Source organism: Rhinolophus sinicus, chromosome 6, assembly GCF_057876585.1.
Source record: "Rhinolophus sinicus isolate RSI-liver-muscle chromosome 6, RSI-T2T, whole genome shotgun sequence".
Lineage (NCBI taxonomy): Eukaryota > Metazoa > Chordata > Mammalia > Chiroptera > Rhinolophidae > Rhinolophus > Rhinolophus sinicus.
Window position 1 is genome coordinate 26969449 of NC_142506.1, and position 20097 is coordinate 26989545.

A 20097-nucleotide genomic window follows, 5' to 3' on the forward strand; every position below is an offset into this window, starting at 1 on the left:
GGCCCAGTGTCTTCTAATTTCACAATTTTGGTTGATGATTGTATCATCTCAGTGCCCTAAGCTCAGAACCTTGGCATCTGTTTTAACTCCAGGTCTTCATCTTAACACTTTTCCCTGCCCTGCATACATCAAGTTACCAACCATGCCATTCCTATCCCTGCTTTTCATTGGTGACTCTTCATCACAATAGTTAAGGTGCCCATAAATTCTCATACATGTGACTGCAACATGACTTTGAGTGGCCCCCTTTTGTAAAAAGGCTGACAGCTAAATCCTCCCTCCTTACTCTGATGGAATTTTAACACTCCAAATTTTTTAATGATTCACCATTTTCTAGTAAATAAATTATACCCTCTTTAGGGCATTTAGTGGCTTCTAGTATTTACCAACAGAGGTAAACTGAACTGTTCATTATTTTCCAAGAACGATATCAATTTTGAGCTTTCATGCCATTGTTATTGTTATTTCTTCCACTGGAGTGTTTTCCCTGTCTGGTCATAGAAATCCAGTCATCTTAAGGTCACATTTCATATCCCTCATGAAGTTTTCCCTAAAAAGTGGATGCAAATTCGAATCCCCTCCAGAACTCCCTATCATGTTGTATGAACATCTCTTATGAATTTCATCACATTTTTACCCTAAATTATGATTATTTAACCATCTTATGTATTGCCTCTTTTTGTATTGTAAATAAAATGAAACGGGGGCTGTGATTTATCTTTACTTTTTATATTCCTTACTGGACCAAGAAAAGTGTCTGACACATTCCCATAAAAAAAGAAATCCTTACTGAACGAATGAATGAGTAAAATACAAATGGATGAATAAGTAAATGTTGACTAAATTGTGATAAAGGTGGAAGTTTAAACTAGTTTTATTTTTAAAAAGGAAATAGTTCCATCTCTCCTATAGACTATCAGAGAAGAATGTTAGCTTAATAGTTAAGCTAACAGTTATTCACAATGTCCACCGGCTGCTCGACCTGCAGCTTTAGTCACAGGAATATTGTGACTATGGTTTTTTTCAAGTAGCTTCCATGACAACAAAAGGAGACAGCGTGTCTCCTTCACTCCTTAGAGCTGACTGTGAGCTCTGGTAATGGCTATCTTGATTTTTTAAGAATGTAAGATTTTCTATCAGTTTTCATGTACTTAAAAAGGAAAGTATTATAAAGACACTTACTTTATCTCTTTTTTATAAAAGAAACTAGACTTACAGAAAGAACACTAGAGAATTTACCTCAGATAATGGCAGTCTCAGTAAAAAGCACCTGCTGACCCATTCAAAATTAAGACATCACATGGCACATACATTAAAGATACACATCAAATTAAATTCTAATACTCCCAATGAAACTCTTCTTTATTAAGCATGCCTGAAAGCAAGGGCCTGTGAGTGATGGATGCTTTCCAACCCAGCCACAGGAAAAGGATATTTTATAGCTGAAACATCTTTTAAACATCCTATCAGAAGTTCTAAACAAATCATGCCTGCATTTTTTTATTTTGAAAGACCAAGTCTTTCATGATGCAATTTTCCTGCTGAGAAATATTTGCATATTTACACAAAATTATTTGAAAAGTTTTCACCTACATGGACAGACAGTGCCTAAAATCATTCATGACCACAAGGAAAATAAAATACCCTTGGTTACTTCTGCTACCTTTGTTCCGGGAACACATCAAATGGCCCTAAACAAACTAACTATATTTATGTGGTGGCTAAAGTTAGAGAAAAACCAAATGTTAAAATACCAATAACCTACCTATATATTATTCAAGCTAGCCCTCTAAATATTGGATTTAACATACCCACACTCACCTCTTACTACTTTTATTTTCCCTTAGATAAAATACAACAGTAGAATATTTAAAATGTCCACTATATATGGCATTACATTCTATATAGATTCCGTGGAAAGTCAAACTCTTTTTTCAAAACTCAGTGCCTGGTATCATTTAGGTAAACTTTTTTTATAGCCCTGGGCACATGAACAAACACTTACTTGCATGACTGGATTATAGTATTGTTTGCATTTATTTTAAAATGGTTATCTATGTGGTAGCTTTGTCCAGACTCACCTCTCCTTTTAAGTCACTGGTGTCTATACATCCTCAAGGGTTATATTTTTCACTAATAAATCTAGAATGCACATGTTCAAACAAATTTTGGAGGAATCTACATTAAATATGCAGTCATCTTTAAAGCCCCTATTCTAAATACTGCTTCACTTTAAGAAAAACTGCAGTTAGAAAAAGGAAGAGAGTTTTTAAAGGAAGTCTCTAGTGAATCCTTTTACAAAGTGAGTAATCACTTTCTAACTTATCTGTTTTATAAGTTGAGAAACAAGGTTCTCATTTCTGTATCCCTGGTAGAGGAGATGAGAACGAGGGCAAAGAGCCCAGGAGGAAAGGGTGAGATGAGAGGAGAGGGCAGATGCCCAGGTTCTTTCCCTAGAAAGTTAAATGTCAGTAGGGTTAGGCCTTGCCAATATGAATACAATCACAATGATAGTATAAAAAGACATGCATTTTCACCTCTATTGACTTTTCACGTTCATGGGATAATTATTGTAACATTTCCTTAAAGGGCAAAAAGCTTTTGATGATGAATACATCTCATTACATGGAATTTTACGTGTAATCCTTACATGAATCTCATTGTAATTCAGTGGATGAATTACGTGTTAATGCTAGCATAACAAGCCTTTAACCTATTTGACTTAATTACAGGCATATCATCAGATTTACTGGGAAAAGGTTTCTTCCCTATGCTCTGAAAAGTCTTTTCACTTTTTTAACCCTTTGTTTATACCTTTTGAAGGCAATATCAGCTTCTGTTACTCATAATCTCTTCCTCCTATCTCCTATAGACTTTACCTATAGGAATAGAAAGGACAGAATAGAGAATACATCATCTTGCTTAACTTTGTAAATGCCTACCTAGATGTTGGGGGCTCCTAATGTGCCTGGTCCCTTTCGAATAAGACCTTTTCAAATCACAAGATATGATAAAATGCAATGAACTTGGTCTGGGAGCTGGAAATCTAGCTCTGACACTCACTAACAGGGTAGCTTTAGAACACTCAATTAACCTCAGCTTTCTTTTCTCTTAAATGGAGACATTCTACCCATCTGCCTACCCACAAGGTTTGGGTGAAGATCTGACAATATAATATAAGAGGTGTTTGCAGTAGTGTTGTGTAAAATATATAACACAGTATAGAGGGTATTGAAGAAGAAAGAGAGGGAGAAGGAAGAAAAGAAGGAAAAACAAAAAGCTAGTCAACAGTAGTACAACAAATCAGCACTTTAAAGACCATTAGTAAATAAACAATGCATGTACATACAAAAATAGGGAATGAACAGAATACTCAAGGAGAACATAACAGGGATGCCTAACTCAGACTTGTAAAATGGCTGTGACTTGATGAATAAGTAGGAAAGAATTAGAGTGGGAATCGTGTTGGGGGTGTGGTGGGCATGGAGGTAAGAAGTTGCAGAGTCTTCCTGATAGAAATTATAATTTGTGTCTCACTACAAAGTCAGAACCCAGTAAATTTTTTGTTGAGTGAATGAAAGAGAGAGCATATTTGAGCACAGAATGCAAGATGAGAAGGGTTGGAGATGAGGGTGAGAGGGAGGTGAAGGCATGACATATTAGGGTTCAGTTTTAGAACAGTGACTCTGGCTGCTATAAGAAGAATGCTGCAGAGAAGGGTGGGAGCAGAGAAACCAGGTAAGAGGCTATTGTGGTGATTCCATGGTCTTGGAGAGACAGAAAAGGTCTTGACTATTGATTGGATGTGGGGTGTGAGATTAGTCTGAGGAAAACGTGAAGGAAATTACCAGCATCCCAGGTTTAGCAAGAGTGGAGGCACTGAGCTGGAAGTTCTAAACCGCAGACCAAAGTCTTAGCGTGTCAGTGGACACTTCCTAAAAGAAGTTCCCTTAGCTGAGTCCTGAAGGACAAGGAGGAATTCACCGAGTGAACAGTATGCAGTGGCAGAAGCATTTACTTCTCAAGTCAGCAGGGGTACCTGTGCTTCACTCTATGGTCTGCCCATCTCCTGAGGCAGCTCTTCTCCACTTGGGTTTGTTCTAGAGTCTGGACTGAAGGGCAGTCCTTACCGGGGAGAAGCTCTCCTTGTGGTGATGGCAGAAGACAAAAGGGCCAATGGAAACATTCAAGCCTTGAAATTAAATTGGTATCAGCACACTACCATTTGCCCATGTGCCATTGGCCAAAGCAAGTCACAGGACCAAGTCCAAGGTCAGCGGGCCAAGAGGCAGGGAGCTGAACTTTGCCTTTAGTGTGAGGTACTGCAAAAAGTTACATAGCAAAAAGCATAGATACAGGAGCCAGGGTGGGAGGCAGTGAGAATAGGCTCAATAATTCCATCTACCACAGGAACGTCTGTATGAACCTCCAGAGAGAACCTGCATGAACAAAGAGTATATGAAATGAGAAACGAAAAATCAGTTTGGTTCAGCTTTAGAACCAATGGAGGGAGGAAAGAGAGTAAGAACTTTGGATGAAGGAAGGTGGGCGTGGGCTTCATGAAGGGCTTGTTTCAAGTTGTGTCAGATACAAAAGTGCTATGATGCAATTAAGCACAGGGTGCTCTGGGAGCAGCTGAGGGACAGATGGCCTCCTAGCTTAGTTTGGGGGAGTTATTGGGAAGACTTACCAGGCAGAGAGTGGCGTGGGCCAAAACTGTAGAATTGCAAGCTCTTTAACAAAGCTGGAGCTCACTGACCGAAGGTACCTTGTCTTTCTGGGGCTATAATGCACGTTTTGGCAGAGTTTATACCTGAACAAAGTAGGCAGACTATTCTGTTGTGATTTGATAGATACTGGAAAATGTCCTCTACCTCCCAAATCACCCCTCAAAACATCTAGAAAGCCAAGGGAGTCCAGGGTGTGTTGCATAAAAACAGGAGAGGACAGGGAGACAGGCTTTGTGCAGTGATGAGAGCAGCCCATCCCATGGCAGGTGCTCCTGTGGGATTAAACTGTTTGTTCTCCTGTCAGCAGGCTAGTTAATCCACCAAACCCTTGCCAAGGATATGCACTCAGCAAACACTCTGCTCTGTGAGAGCTGTCCAGTCAGAAACCAAAAGAGAGCGTTGACCCCCAGCAGATCCGAGCACCTCCCTTAGTTCCCTTTCTCTGCAATTACCAGAGGTGATAATCGGTCTCCAAAAATGATGCCAGATTTTGCAGAACGCTTACTAATTCCTCCCCTTTTTATCAGCCTTTTCATACCATAAAAGTTGTGTGTGTGTGTGTGTGTGTGTGTGTGTGTGTGTGTGTGTGTGTGTGTGTTTGATTGAGTGAGGCCAAGAAACTCCCCAGAGTTGCTTGAGGTCACAGAGTCAGTGGCTCAATATGGATTAGCAAAACCTCATGCCCTGTCTGGTTCCCAATCCTTTTTATCTAACCACAGAGCAAGTTGCCATATGAAGAAAACATAAAAAGCATTAACCTCTGATAAGTTACATTTATTTTCTTGTGCATTTGGCATTTATTTGGGTTGTTTCAATTTGTGTGGCTGAGTATATAGAGTTCCGTATGTTGTCCTCTGAATTCTGGGTCTTTCATTTTGGTTGACATTTCCCTTATTCTTTAAAGTTACTGTTCGCCATTTCAATAAAAGTTGTCTCAAAAACTGTCCTTGGCTTTGGTGTCACCGCAATGTGGAATTCAGCAGGATTTTCTCCACTCCACGCTAAGATAGAAAGTCATTTCAACATCAGCCATCTCTTAATCAACTGATCTGAATGTTTCCCGGGAGAACAAAATTATTTTAACTGTGATTTCACATATTTTCTCTGGCCATTTGTCTCTCTGGTGAAAGTCTCTGGCCTTTAAATGTGCCCTAACATATTCCCCACTCACAATGTGGTTGGTGTCTGTTTAAATCTTTGGTGCATTTCATGTCTGTGCATGCCTGCCGCTGATTTTCTTTGAAATGCAGAGCTCTTGACTTTTGTGTGGCAGCACCACAGGCTGGACACAGTGGTCTCAGGGCCATGGAGAGGCCACTTTCTGAAAACAACAGAAATGACCCCCAGAAAATAAAGGGATTTACTTGATACAATCTAAACAGTCCATACGTATCTGCCATATGCATGTATGGTGAGATTCATAGATTGCCACAGAACAAATGAACATAAAGATGAACTCAGTTCCCTTTGCCACACCATTTTTTCCAAGAGACTGAAATTCACTTGAGAAATATGAACAGTTCTCTATTTCTAAAGATTACTGTTTAAATGATCATGTCGAGCTGGACCAAACAAACAGCCTCACAATTTCCAATAATGTGGTTTATCATAAAATAGCTGGGTTTCTAAATTGGCAAGAAAATCACTATAGGTAATTGTGATGACACAGTCATTAACGAGCTTCACGGCTGTCCATACCGGAGGACATTCTTCCTGCTGTGTGAGCAGGGCTGGAACTAGAAGGAAGTGGTCACTCCCGGCACAAAATTTAAATGTGCCAAACACTCAGTAGTCAAGATAAACATTTTAATGCACTATTTTAAAAACCAAAATTAGTGCCAAAAAATCCATGATGAACAAAATATTAAAACTGATCCAAGTGGATTGGTTGTAAAGTTCATTACCTTTAGACAGTATAATACCACAAGGAGGGCAGAAAGGGCAATCGGTCAGTCTGAAATGTATGGCTATCAGGGTAATATTCTACATGTTCCAAGGGACTTGAGATGAGACAGAGAGACAGAGACAAAGAGACAGAGAGACAGAGAGAGAGCCTATGCTTTTTCAGAGTTGTGTTTTATCTCCTTAGATTAAAGGAGACTGGAAAATTGGAGAAGAAAAAGCCTATATGAAAAGGAAAAAGACTCTTCACAGCTGCCCAAGGCCGTCATTAACCTTGATGTGTGCCATCTACTTCGGGCCCCCTACTTTGAAGAGGAGATGGCGTCCTCTGACTTCGATCTGTGCTCTGTAATTGGCTCCCTTCCTTTGTTCATCAGCCTCGTACCCTGGGAACTATCATCCTGTTCCTGCCATAACTCAGGGCTCACTGAGGGCCTGGCTTTCAGGCCAAGGGGATGTGGAAAGTGATAACAATAGCTCAGGTAATTAGGTAAAAAATATCTGGCCTAAATTATCCTGAGAACCATGTTGTGTGATATATTAACCACGAGAATTGTATTTGAAGGCCATGGAGAAAAAAATGTTTGTTATGAAAAGATCGGGTGTTTTAATATGTGCTGTATAATATTCAAGCGTGAAGTGTTATCCATCATGATCATTAGAATGGGGCAAGTACACACAGCGAAGCACTGCTTAGGGACAGGGTGTCCCTGAGCAGGGGATAAGGAGGTGTCCCATGTAGGGCAAGGTGGGGCCACAGGCTGGACTCACTTGATATTTTATTAATTTCCACTGCTGAGAACTTCAGATCTTTTCATTATTATTATATTTTACTGAGCTCGTGCCTTCAGGCTTTTCAAGGAAAGGGCACACTTTTTAAAACTTAACTTTTAAATCATCATGCATTAAATGTTGTTCATTACCGTGAATACATTTTAAAATGGGGTGCTGAAGTTATCACATAAATCTCCCAAACTGAAATGAGCAAAAGGAAAAATGTGTCTTTGAGAAAGGGAGACCCTGGATAAACAAGTCAGATCAAAGAGGACAAGCTCCACGTTGGTTCAACCCGACTGCCTTTGTGTCCAGCCAGACCCAATGAACGGACCCAAAAACTCATTCTACTTCTTATGTATTCGTTTATTCACTCAACCAATATTCACCAAGTGCCTATTCTGTGTCAAGCACTAAACTACATCCTGAGCAAAACAGATCTAATGCCTGCTCACAAGGGGCTTACAGTCCAATGCAAAGATAGTCTCTAAGAGAACCATCATGTAAATAAATGTACAAGAATGCATACTTTTGGGACCGGGCTAAGCTAGGGTATTTCGGGAAGAATTGTCTGAGAAAGTGAGACGTAGTTTCAGACTTGGACGGATAAATTACAGCTAACTCTGTGAATGGGTGACTGGGAATATGGGAAGCGTTTGAGAAAAGGGTCAAAGAAAGAGCCTATGATAATAGAGAATAACAAAGTTTTCAAAAGTTTTAAAGTGAATGCAAAGAATTCGCAGGAGAGGTAGGCAGATGTGGGTTAATACAGGAACTAGAGTTTACAGGAAAGTGAGAAGAGCCGGACAAGTGAAAGTCTGAAATGATGTAGCTGGAAAAATCTGAGAAAAGGTCTCCAACGGCTTCAGCCTAGGGTACTGGAGTGCAAATGCAAGCTTGTAAAACCCACCTCAGCACAGAATGAGAGTTTCCAGAAAGGTCTGTGAAGCTACTGAGTGTATGACAAAGCTGCATGTCTGCGTCCCACAGCCACCTGAGAATAATGGCTCCTTCACATCTGTCTTTCAAATATCACATCAGGTCCTGTCACCGACTATTTCTAACCCAGGACCATAAATGGAAGGGGATTCTAGAAATCACTGCTCTCAGTCTTAGGCAGAGGGGTGATGAAAGGAACAGCAAAGCAGGCACAGACAATTTAGGGTTTTTTATCCAGCTTAGAATTTGAGATTTAATCCTAAAATCAATGGGAAGCCATTGTAAGGAACAGCATAATTAGAAGTTAATTTTCTCCATTTTACTCAAGCCGCACTACATAGTACAGATTAGTAGGCAGCCAGGGAAAAGCAGAAATGCAGGTTAAAAGACTGTTAGAAAGCAAGAGATGATCATTTGGACTAGAGTCGAGTTTGAGAAAAGTAAAAAGATTAAGATGGAAGATAGGGCTTTATTATGAATTGGATATAGGTGGTGACAATGAGAAAGGAAGCAATTGAAACGTACGTGAGTTTCATCCCTGGTGCAGTTCAGAGACAATCAGCATTGCAAGGGCTTTCAGGTCAATTTGTCTAACTCCCTCCCTAATTCTGACTGATTACTGTCTTCATTCAACAACACTGTGTTGATTAGGTGAAGGATGCATGCCTGATTATTTCAAGAATTATTTTCAGTCCACATAATTTCCATGGCCTTGCATGAAAAAGTCACCGTAACAGCAGGGATTCAAGAATTATAGTAATAACATTTTCTTTTCTACTGCGGATGGGTTAGAGAGGGAGCAGCACATTAGACAAGAACTAGGACAAGTGAAGTCCAGTGTTCAGTAAAGACAGGTGGCCCCTTCCGAAGCTGTGTCTGGATCAGTAGTCAGAAGATCAAGTTTAGAGATGGGTAAGAGTGGAGCTTTAAGGAGATTTGAAGGTGATGAGAAGAAACCCTATCTCTATGCGGATAGAGAAAGAGATACCGCAGGCAGCGAAGCCGACGACGCTCCTCACCATCTCCTTTATCTGTCTTGGAAGCTCTGTGGATTGGCAGAAACTGCCTCACTTCAAGAGGAGTGCTAAGATAAGTTAATTATGTGTTTGTGTTTGATACCATGTGTTAGAAAAATATGCCAACTTTTTACCGTTGAGCAATGTAGCTATTGTAAATGAGAAATGCTGACGATACAAGTGTGCCTTGTTCTAAGTAAATTGTAAGGCAGGCTTTCAACTTAATAAAACTTTATCAAATCAGTAGGAAGCTAATGTCTTCCTGAAACTTTGAACTTGGGGATTTTGTGAATCACGTGTGAGATGGCAAAGTACAATCCTGCAGCTTAGTATACTTATGGAGAATAGTGAGCTGGGCTTGGTTTTAGCTTGTAAACCAAGAAAAGATGCAACAAAAATTGTCTGGGTTTGAATGTAAAGTCAAGGAACTACCAAAAAGAAGAAAAATATTTATGAGTTCATCTGACCCAATAGAAAATAATAGGGAGAGGGTGACATATAGCTCTCAGAAGAAAGGTTATCCTTAAGTTAAGAAATGCCTTAAGGAAAAAAAAGAAAAAGAAATTGCCTTAAGGAAAAAGAAAATTTCTAGTTTAAAACTTTCTCAAACCAATACCTTATAATCTGATGATGTACTATGAGGCCCAGTAGCTCTAGAATTGGCAACTTTTTAACCACTTTTATCCGCAAATACTTCAAATCTCTCCATTGGTGAATTTTCCTCTGGAGGAATTTATTTTTAATTTTCTAACAAACTCCAACCAGAAATAGTATTCACCTTTGAGAAATATGTTTTATAAAAACCTACACTATAAGATATAAAACTGTGTTTTATAAACATCTCATAGGCATGCGATAAAAGATACATATTTATTCTTATGAAAAGGTCTGAATAATCAACCTTCTCTAAAATGTCTCAGGAGAACGATAAAACCATTATTTCAATTTTAAAATAAAAATGTGATGGTATTCAATTATAAAAATTGATTCTTTGTCACATGCATTTCATTTAGAAATGCAATGCCTCTCTCTTCTTTATAATTCCTTAACATGTAGTTGTCATCCAATGAAGCATTCAGTCCAGTTCCTTTCAAATATAAAGTAACAATGTATTTTGAAAAATTAATTTTATTTCCTGTACTAAAGCAAATTTTCGAAAATTTTGATGTGTTATTCACACTCAGAAGGACCAATACTGAAGATTTTAGAAAAAGATTAGTGGCAGCATCTAAAATAACAATTTTCAAGCTGATGAACGACACAAAACCATTTTAGAGGGACTTGTTTGCGTCCTGACTGGGATCATGATGGCTTCTATCATATTCAATGGTAATGTATTAATGCTCCAAAGTAGTCTGAGATTAATAACCCTCATCAACCTCTTAACAACATTCCCAGGTCACATTCCTGCTGCATTTCTAATGTTAAGTGTATGAAAAATAGCACAATGATTACAACCTCCAAAGTTTGGGAAAAGATTAAATGAGATAATGTATGTAAAGCACTTAACATAATACCTAACATAAAGGTAATGCTCGGTAAACAATTGCTATCATTATAATTGAACCTTCCCTCCAGCCAGAGAAATTTCATTATCTGGAGCACGAGTACAATTTTTTGATTGGGGGTTGAGGTGCTCTCAATAATTTATATTCTGTCATCTTCATCTAGCAATGATAAAAGAGAGTTAACCCCATATCAGTTAAGTTATTCTTTACAGGTGAATTTCAGGGGGACATAAGTCATACAAATATCCCAAATCTGAAAGAATTTAGTAAAATGCCTCCAGGTTTTATAACATAAAAAAAAAAAAGGACTTAAAAGTCTGCAATAATCTGTGCTGTCTGTGTGAGTTTAGTCAAAAGACAGGTTTTCTATTCTTAATTTACATAGTAACTCTCATGGGACCTTGAGACTCACCAGTAGATTTCTTCATGCAGATGTGTTTCAATCTGTAAAATAGGGGCATAAATCTCATATTACCTTGTAAACAAATTTCCACAGAGGGCTGTGTGGCTAACAGTCCAGATAACCATGGTTCTCTTCTCTTGCCTCTTTCCTTTTCTTCTTTTCTATAATTCAGCATGCCTCGATAGGCACCAAAGCTGAGTTTGGCTAAAATAAGAAATACTTTTGGCTCCCAACAACAAAACAAACAAACAAACAAAAAACCCAAATCAAATCACAGTGGTTTCAATGGTAAAGGTACTGTATTGTTTATGTACCAGAAAAATCCAGAAGTAGAGCAGCCATTAGGCCTGTTTTGATCAGGGCTCTCGCTCTGTTTCTGTATAAATGCATCATCGCTCTGCCTTCCTTCTTGGTCAGCCTCATCCTCAGGCTGGCTTCCCACATGGGAGCAGAAGGACCTTACCAAATCTAGATGTTACATCCACACGGCACTTTTCCAGGAAATAGAACTTTTCTTCCCCTACTCATCAAATACAAGTCCTGAGCTTCATTTTGACTGGGTCACCTGTTTTTCTGTGCCACCTGCAAACCAGTCCTTATGGCAGGGAGATGAAACAATCTTGACTGACTCAGGTGGTGGAGACAGAATTAGCACTACCCACAGCAAAGCTGCTACACAGTAAGGAAATGATGGATGTTCACACAACCAAAAGTTTGACCACATGTTAGATTTTACCACGGGGACTGGGAAAGCTTTAAGGGACTTACAGAGTTTCTTTTGTTACCCAGCTCTGTTATATTTACCCCCTCTGAGATCTACTTAAGTCCCAAATTGTCAAATAACAGCCTAAAAGGTATTATTTCTTTCTCTGCTAAAAACTGGCACTCCTCTGACAAGAGCTCATTGTTCTGGGACCAAGCTTGTATATTGTTTCCATTTCCTTCTCACTTGAGATGAATTCTTATAAAACGCCTTGGTCCCTTATACAAATAGGACCTTGATTACTCCCTCCCAGACTGTTTGGTATGTGACTTAAATTGGTGTCTAGCACCTCTGCTGTACATTTATACTAAAACCTTATATGGAAAAAACTATTTGGGATTCAAAGTCTCTGGAGAAAAGTCTATGAACGAGTAGAAAAGCATATGTATTCCTCCCTTGGATGGATTTCAACACAAAAGGCCATGTGTGTCCATTTTTTTAAAGGTATGATGTAGGAAATGCTGTAATGTCATACTGTACTTTTTCTGACCCTCATTTTTTAGGTTGAAAGAAACCCAAAGAGCTTCAGGTTCTGAAATTTTCTCAAGAGTGTTCAAAAATGATTTAGAACTCAAATGAAATCTTTTAACATGTTTAAATCATTTTCAAAAGAATTGTTTTCCTTTGTGGAGTTTAACTTTGGAAGCGCACTTCTTTTTCATGTATTTAATGTTAGAAAGTAGTGTCTTCCTATTCATTTTAAAAGGAATAAATGTTGATCACCTATCAAAAGGAAAGACAAACATTAAAAATTTAGGGGAATTGATGGGGAATAAATATATATATATATATTATATATTATATATAATATATATTACACACACATATACTTTCAAACTTTCTCAGGCCACCTAAGCTGTCCACTTAACAGAACTATGTGTCTCTCACCGTGTTTGTATAAGTGTTTGTGTGTTTACAGAATTTTGAGTTTTCCATAAAGGTTATGTAACCTTTTTGAGCTATGGATTCCTTTGGCTCTCTGGTGAAACTTATGAAACTCTTCTCAGAAAAATAAAATTAATAAGGAAATCAAGCATATTGTATATTAAAATACAGCTGTCAAAATAATAAATGAGTTATGATATGGTAATATGTGTGCTTCTTTATGAACGTATTCAATAATAAGATTGTTATGGACTGAAAGTTTTCATCCCCCCAAAATTCATATGTTGAACCCCTACTCCCCAATGATGGTATTGGAAGGTGGGATCTTTGAGAAGTAATTAAGATTAGATGAGGTCATGAGGAAAGGGCCCTCATGAATGGGATTTGTGCCCTTATAAGAATCATCAGAAAGTTTGCTTCCCTTCTCTGCTCTCCGTCATGTAAGGATACAAGGAGAATCAGCAGTCTGCAAGCCAGAAGAGGGCCCTGAACAGAACTACCCATGCTGGCACTCTGATCTCATACTTCCAGCCTCCACACTGTGAAAAATAAATCTTTGTTGTCCATAAACCACTCATTCTACAGTAATTTTTATAGCAGCCTGAATGGACTAAGACAAAGATCTAAAAACAGGTCTACTAACTACTCTAATTTTGAAGGAATTACTACTGGAGATGATATTTTGAGGTACCTGAAAACTTGTCATGTAACATGAAAACACCTGATGATGGTAACAAAGTCACAGGGACAACTGTCCTACAACGGTTTGTTGCCCTGAGTCGGGCAATATGGCTGAGATTCAAACCCCAAGCCGTCTGGCTCCAGAGTCGACTATCTCAACCATATTGCTATTCTGCCAAAAACAGACCTTTGAGACAATTTAGTTCAAACCCATCATTTTTCAAGTAAGATAACTAAGGTTCAGAGACCAGTGTTAATTTGCATCAGTAGCTATAGTTAAGGAATATTTGGTGTTGTGGCTCTCAAATACACAGCATTGGAGCAACCATCATCATTGCTTCAGGACATATCATCATTACGGGTCCAGGCATAGCCTTGCTTTCTTTAATAAATTAAGTAATTTAAAATAAAGTAATGAATATCCATAAACTCACCACCCAAACCAAAGATTTGACAATGACAATAACTTATACAGCGGTACCTTGGTTTTCGAATGTAATCCATTTCGGAAGACCGTTCGAGTTCTGAAAAGTTCAAAAACAGCCAACAGGTAGGCCTCAGGATCTTGCACTCAGTGGAAGCCGTGTGACATGTTTGACTTCCAAGGTGTGTTCAGAAAACCAAATCATTTATTTCCAGGTTTATGGACTTAGTAAACCGAAATGTTCGCCAACGGAGACGTTCGAAAACCGAGGTACTACTGTATCTACCATCCCTATTCTACCCTTTTCCTTATGACTTGAAGTAGACAGAATGTTTATTGTTCTTTTACATACACATACACTTTTTTATCACAATATAAGCATGCTTAAACAATGATGTTTAGTTTTAGTAGATTGTGAACTTTGGCATATAATAGGTAAACTTCTGCAGCTTATTTTTCACACTCAATATCACATTACTTCGATTCATCCACATTGCTGAGCATACCTGAAGTTCAATCATTGGCTAAAATTAACCTCACAGTCCAGCTCTATGCAGTTTATAGGAAACAGATTTGAACTCCAGTCTCCTACCTGAACCACCAGCATTTGCCTCACCACCCTAGAAGTGCTGCTCTTTTTCTCCAAGTATCCCTTTCTCTTCTGAGTGACATGTTTATTCAGAGGAAGCTCTTCCCAGGAGCCCTGAATCACAACAGTAGCTTTGGGGAGAGCTGGCTTGTTATCTGAAACATGTCAATAAATTGGGGTTGAGTACCTCCAACATGGTGGAGAGAAAAAGAAAAATTTAGTTCACAAAAGTGTACAGAGGCCAAGAGCATGGGCCTACCTGGGGGTGGAGGGGGAGAGGTAGCTCAAAATCACAACTGAGTGGGCCATGAGGAAGACCCTCATATGCTTCATTTGGGCTAAGTCCAAAAGCCAAGCATGGCTGAGATCTTTGCGGGCAGGACTCAGTGCCATGTTGCCATGGTAATTCCTCTGCCAGCTCAGAGGAAGCCTCTGCTCTCTCATAGAGCCCAGCCTCCAAGATGGGAGGGGGTGAGAGTGATAGGGAGGAAAAGATAGGGCTACTGAAGCCAAGGACAGAAAACTTCTGTGGGAAGACCATGAGATGAAAATCCTCTTCTGCTGCGTGTGTGCGCGTGTATGTGTGTGCATGTGCCCACAGTGGGGAGAGAAGGATAAAGAATGGGTTTTCCCTGCTGGGTGCACACCACAGGAATGTAGCTTTGACTAATTTATTCCAAACCTTACCCTCATCCCAAATGATAATAACTAACTCAGGTAACTACGTTGCAGAATTTCTTTTTTGTTGGACTGTGAAGATGCCTTGTATGAGTAGCCCACTCCACACAATACACAACAGACACACACACATGCACACACATACACACACACAGAAACACACACAACATGCACCCTTCTGCCATCTTCTCTAAACAAACAACAGATTGCATTGCTGCTGTTCAAAATATTATGCCAGGAAAACAGCTAGAGAAATTGAAAGAAAAAAAAAAAAAAAACTACTTCATTAAGATTCAAACCAAATATATGTGCCTACCAAATGATACACTACACAATTATAAGCACTTCATAAATGTTCATCCAAGCCCTTGCCTGCAAAGATTCAGAGAAATTGTTTCCCAGCCCTACCCTCTGGAGGAGGGGCATATGCAAACATGAGTCATATGTGCGATCTGCAGAGTGCATTCCAGAATGTTCACAATCATTCTCTTTAAGGTCACTCATAATCCCCATTTTACAGATGGACAATCAAAGCAAGAAAGAGAGGTGATAGGATGCCCTTCTCTACTGCTTTTCTCAGGATCCACAGAAATAAGTAAGCTCCTTTTATTCATTGAAAAAGCAACAACTTTGGCCAGATCACAGGAACAGAGTTCAAAGTATGGTTATTTTTCACCAGGAAACATGGCACCTACCATGACTTCCACCAAGTATAAAAGGAAGATTATGTTTCTTTCTGGGATAATTCAACTTGAAATTTATGATGGTAGATACTCATAGACCCCTGTATCAACCAACAACAACTCTGGGTAAACCACCCACAAGAACTAAGGCCATTTGTATTATGGCATATTTGTGATAATATTTTTCAAGTGAAATAAAATCAAAATGCTTAAAACTCATTAATTTTTTCTGAAATGAAAACTTACAGTCTTAGCAAAAAAAAATAAAAAAACTTGATGTTTTTTAAATGAAAAGCCTGCCTACTCAGCAAAACTCTCTAATAACCAAAGTATGGCATTATTCTATGTACAACCTCAGGCAAGTTACTTTAATCTTCCTCATTTTTCTTATCTGTAAAATAGGGGTAGAAATAGTACCTAACTCTTAACACAAGTGATTTGGATGATTAAATGTCACCATACATGTAACAAACTTGGCACCGCACATAACCCATAGTAAGAGCTCAGTTAATATTAGGAATTCTCACGTTGTGCCAAGTTCAAATATCTTGCTTGATCTAGCAAATGATTACCCTTCTCAATGGAAGTATAAAGAGATCCCTACTTTGTGAATTAGGGACAGGCATTAACAAAATACTGGTCATTGACAAATACATCTTCAAATTATTATTGAGTATCCATTATTTATAATTTACATGAAGAAAGGACCACAATACAATTTCGAAAATCATGACAGTACTTTCTGCCCTGAGGTGAACTCTGCCACAGACTTGCGTGAGCTGAAGTTTAGAAACCATATGCAGGGAAGGATCCAGATTGTTTCAGGGCATAGATTCCTATTTTGTGGCATGGATGTGGGCAGCTGGGCAAGTTGCATCAGCCTGGCAGCCGCTAAACCTGGAGCAGCTCCTTTGAATAAAGGTTTCCAGCTGACTGCACATCTAAGTGGCAGGGTCATGAATGGACTTCGGTTCTGGGAGACAAGGCTGTTTCCACAATTTGAGAAGAGCCTTTACTCCAGGGATATAACAAGAGGAGGGCGCACCCCCACCCATCTCTTGAGCCACAGACACATATGCTCAGAAGGAGGACCCCCAAAAGCTGTCACCTTTGAAAACAGAGAACGGCTGGTTGTTACAGACAGTGCCATAACTCAGTGGGTGTATTTGTTTGTAAGGCTCCTGATGAAACATGATTCTTCCCTGTAACTATTCTAAGAGACAAATTGCTATTCATAACAATTGATAAACGTGTGGTAATTAAATTAGTTTGTGGCCAATGTCATCATGGAATTCTAGACGTGTAAGCATCCAAAGATAACTTAGACATCACTGAATGCACTGTCTTCGTTGTGTGAAGAAAATGCAGTCAAGAGAGATTTGCTGACTGGTATAAGGCCTCATAATTCATCGCAGTAGATGAGGATGCTACAACCCAGTGCTGCTTCCAAACTCACTAAGGTTAATAATTCTGTTGAGAAACTGTCACTACCACCCAATCTGAGGGTCATCGCTCAAATATTCTATAAGTTCAACCCTAAAGAGAATTCTATTGACCCCCCACTATTTCTAAGAAATGGCGAGCCACAGATTGAATAGCCTCTTCCTCTCCAGAAATCTACCCAAAGTATTCTCTTCACTTGCAACCAAACAAGGACAACCAAATCTACTTAAAGGCCAGTTATAAAACTTCCCTAGGCTGTCCCCATTTTACTCTATAAATTTCACTCTCTTTTCAAACCCTCTTTGAATTCCTGCAGAAGCACAAGTGATGGGTGATGTTTTTCTCTTGCAAGCATATGAATAAAACAGTGTTTGCTAATTTGGTTTCTAGCTTAGTTTTGGTTTTAGCACAATAGAATTTGAATATGAAAATATTACTAAAAATCCCTGTACATTGAATAACAATTTTAAAATATAGATTTTAGAATCCAGTGGTACATCAACACCTTAACAGCTATTCCACCATGAACTATTTTGACTGAGACAGTGCAAAGCTTATATATAATTCTCCAGACTCTTTCTTCCTCTGTTACAGCTACCAAGAATGTTCCAGATGTCAAGTTCTCTGCCATCCTGTGTTCCTGAGTGACTGACTGTGCAGAAATCCATACCAACCTATTTTGCACATGTAGTGCAAGTAAGATACAAACTTGTGTCTGTCAAACCATGAAAATTTGGAGAGATTGCTCTTACAGCACTATAATGTATCCAATCCTGATGAATACACGTTGAACAAGTGCACAAGAGAAATTTATTCACTCAAATTTGTTGGAAATAATTGATTTAAGCTAGTTAATTTTTTCAGCTTCTGCCGCACATCATTGGAAGTTCAGGAAGCTTTCGTCCATTCCTAGGCACTAAAGAAGCCGTCAGGGAGACACAAACACAAATAACTATCAATACAAAGTCCATCCATGCTAAATAGAAAGATAAATAAAGCGCTCTCAGAGCATAGAGTGAGATTGGATTATTGGGTTAGTGCTGATTGGGGGATCTGTGAAGAACTCAAGGAGGATATAGCATTAAATCATTAAATCTTTGCCTAGAACTTCTCTGGGTGGAGATGAGAAGCAAGGGAAAGGAAACAATATGAATCAATGCCCACCCTGCATTTCTGTTAGGTTACAGGGCTAAAATAATAATTCAGTAAGAGCCTACAATAGTCCTCTGTGGTTTTGGCAACTGATAAAATCAAGAGGTCATTTTCTAGCTGCTAAAAGATGTCACTGGAAGCCGGCTTGAGAAAGATGATACTTTATGTCGGTAGGTAGTTCATGGAGGGATATCTGTAAAGGTGTTCTGGAGCCACTGGATGCTAAAATCTATATTTTAGAACTGTTTTTCAATGAGCAAGACTTTTAAATCACACTTGAAATTTCAAATGTTACTGTGTCAAGAATAAAATTGAGTGAGAAACCAAATTAGTGACGGCTGTTTATTCATACATTTGCTATAACAAAGGCATCGTCAACCATCACTTCCACTTCCATTTCAATGTGTCCACCACCGTTATATTGAGTCCCTTCCTGACAGGCACAGCCAAGGTGGTCTTCTTCCTTCCTGCGGAAGCAGGAAACTCAGCTTTATCTGATCAAGAGGTTATTGTGGGAAGCCAGCATTCAACGATCGTCACCTTTCCAACCTCCAATATTAGCTTATTCACTACCTGTGACCTGATCACTAAACCCAAGTGACATATTTTTTGTATTTTTGTTCTGTACCACCCTGTTTCAGGTACCAATTTCTCTATTAGTCATGATAGACTGCTTGAAGTGTGGTAATAAATAACCCTAAAGTCTCAGTGACTTAATACAACAAAAATATATTTCTCTCTCTCTCTCTCACACACACACACACACACACACACACACACACACACACACACGACATGCTCAGTGCAGTCAAAATAGGCCTTGTCCTTCACACAATGACCTGTGAACACAGACTGACAGAGGCACCACCATCTGGAACATGGGTATCCTCCATAACAGGGAGGAGAGAGACACTGCAGGATCGTTCATGGGGTTTTCACTGCCTCAGCTTAGCACTGACAATTATTTCATTGGCCAGAACTATCCAGATGGCACACCTAACTTCCTGGGGCCAGGGAATGGAACGTGGGAAGCATATTTGATGAGAATTATTGTCCCTGACACACTAAGATTGTATACAGATATCAGCAGTAAGAAAAATGAGACTGCCAACAGGGGGCTTCAAATCTGGTGAAGGAAAAACACTATAATAACACAAGACACATGACAAATACCTTTCTGAAGTTTCTCCATCTGGAACTGCCTTAAAACCAAATCACTATTATTTGTAGAGAAAAATCAGCAGATAGGCTTGTTCTAGACACCCTGCCTCCCCTGAGGCTATGCTCCCATCCAGGCAAGAAAGAGTTCAGGTCTTGGGTGTGTGTTCTGAACCACTTCCCCTTTACCCACTGCAATCTTCCCTTGACCACATTTGAACTTGGAAGGTTTTAGAGCTTAGAAATGATCTGCTAACCTGGGAAACCTCTGCAGTTCAAGATAATAATACAATCAAGTTTGGCCTATTCAGAAGCAACGTGAATAAAGTGACTTGACAACCCTAAAATTGGTGCAGACACCAGTAGATA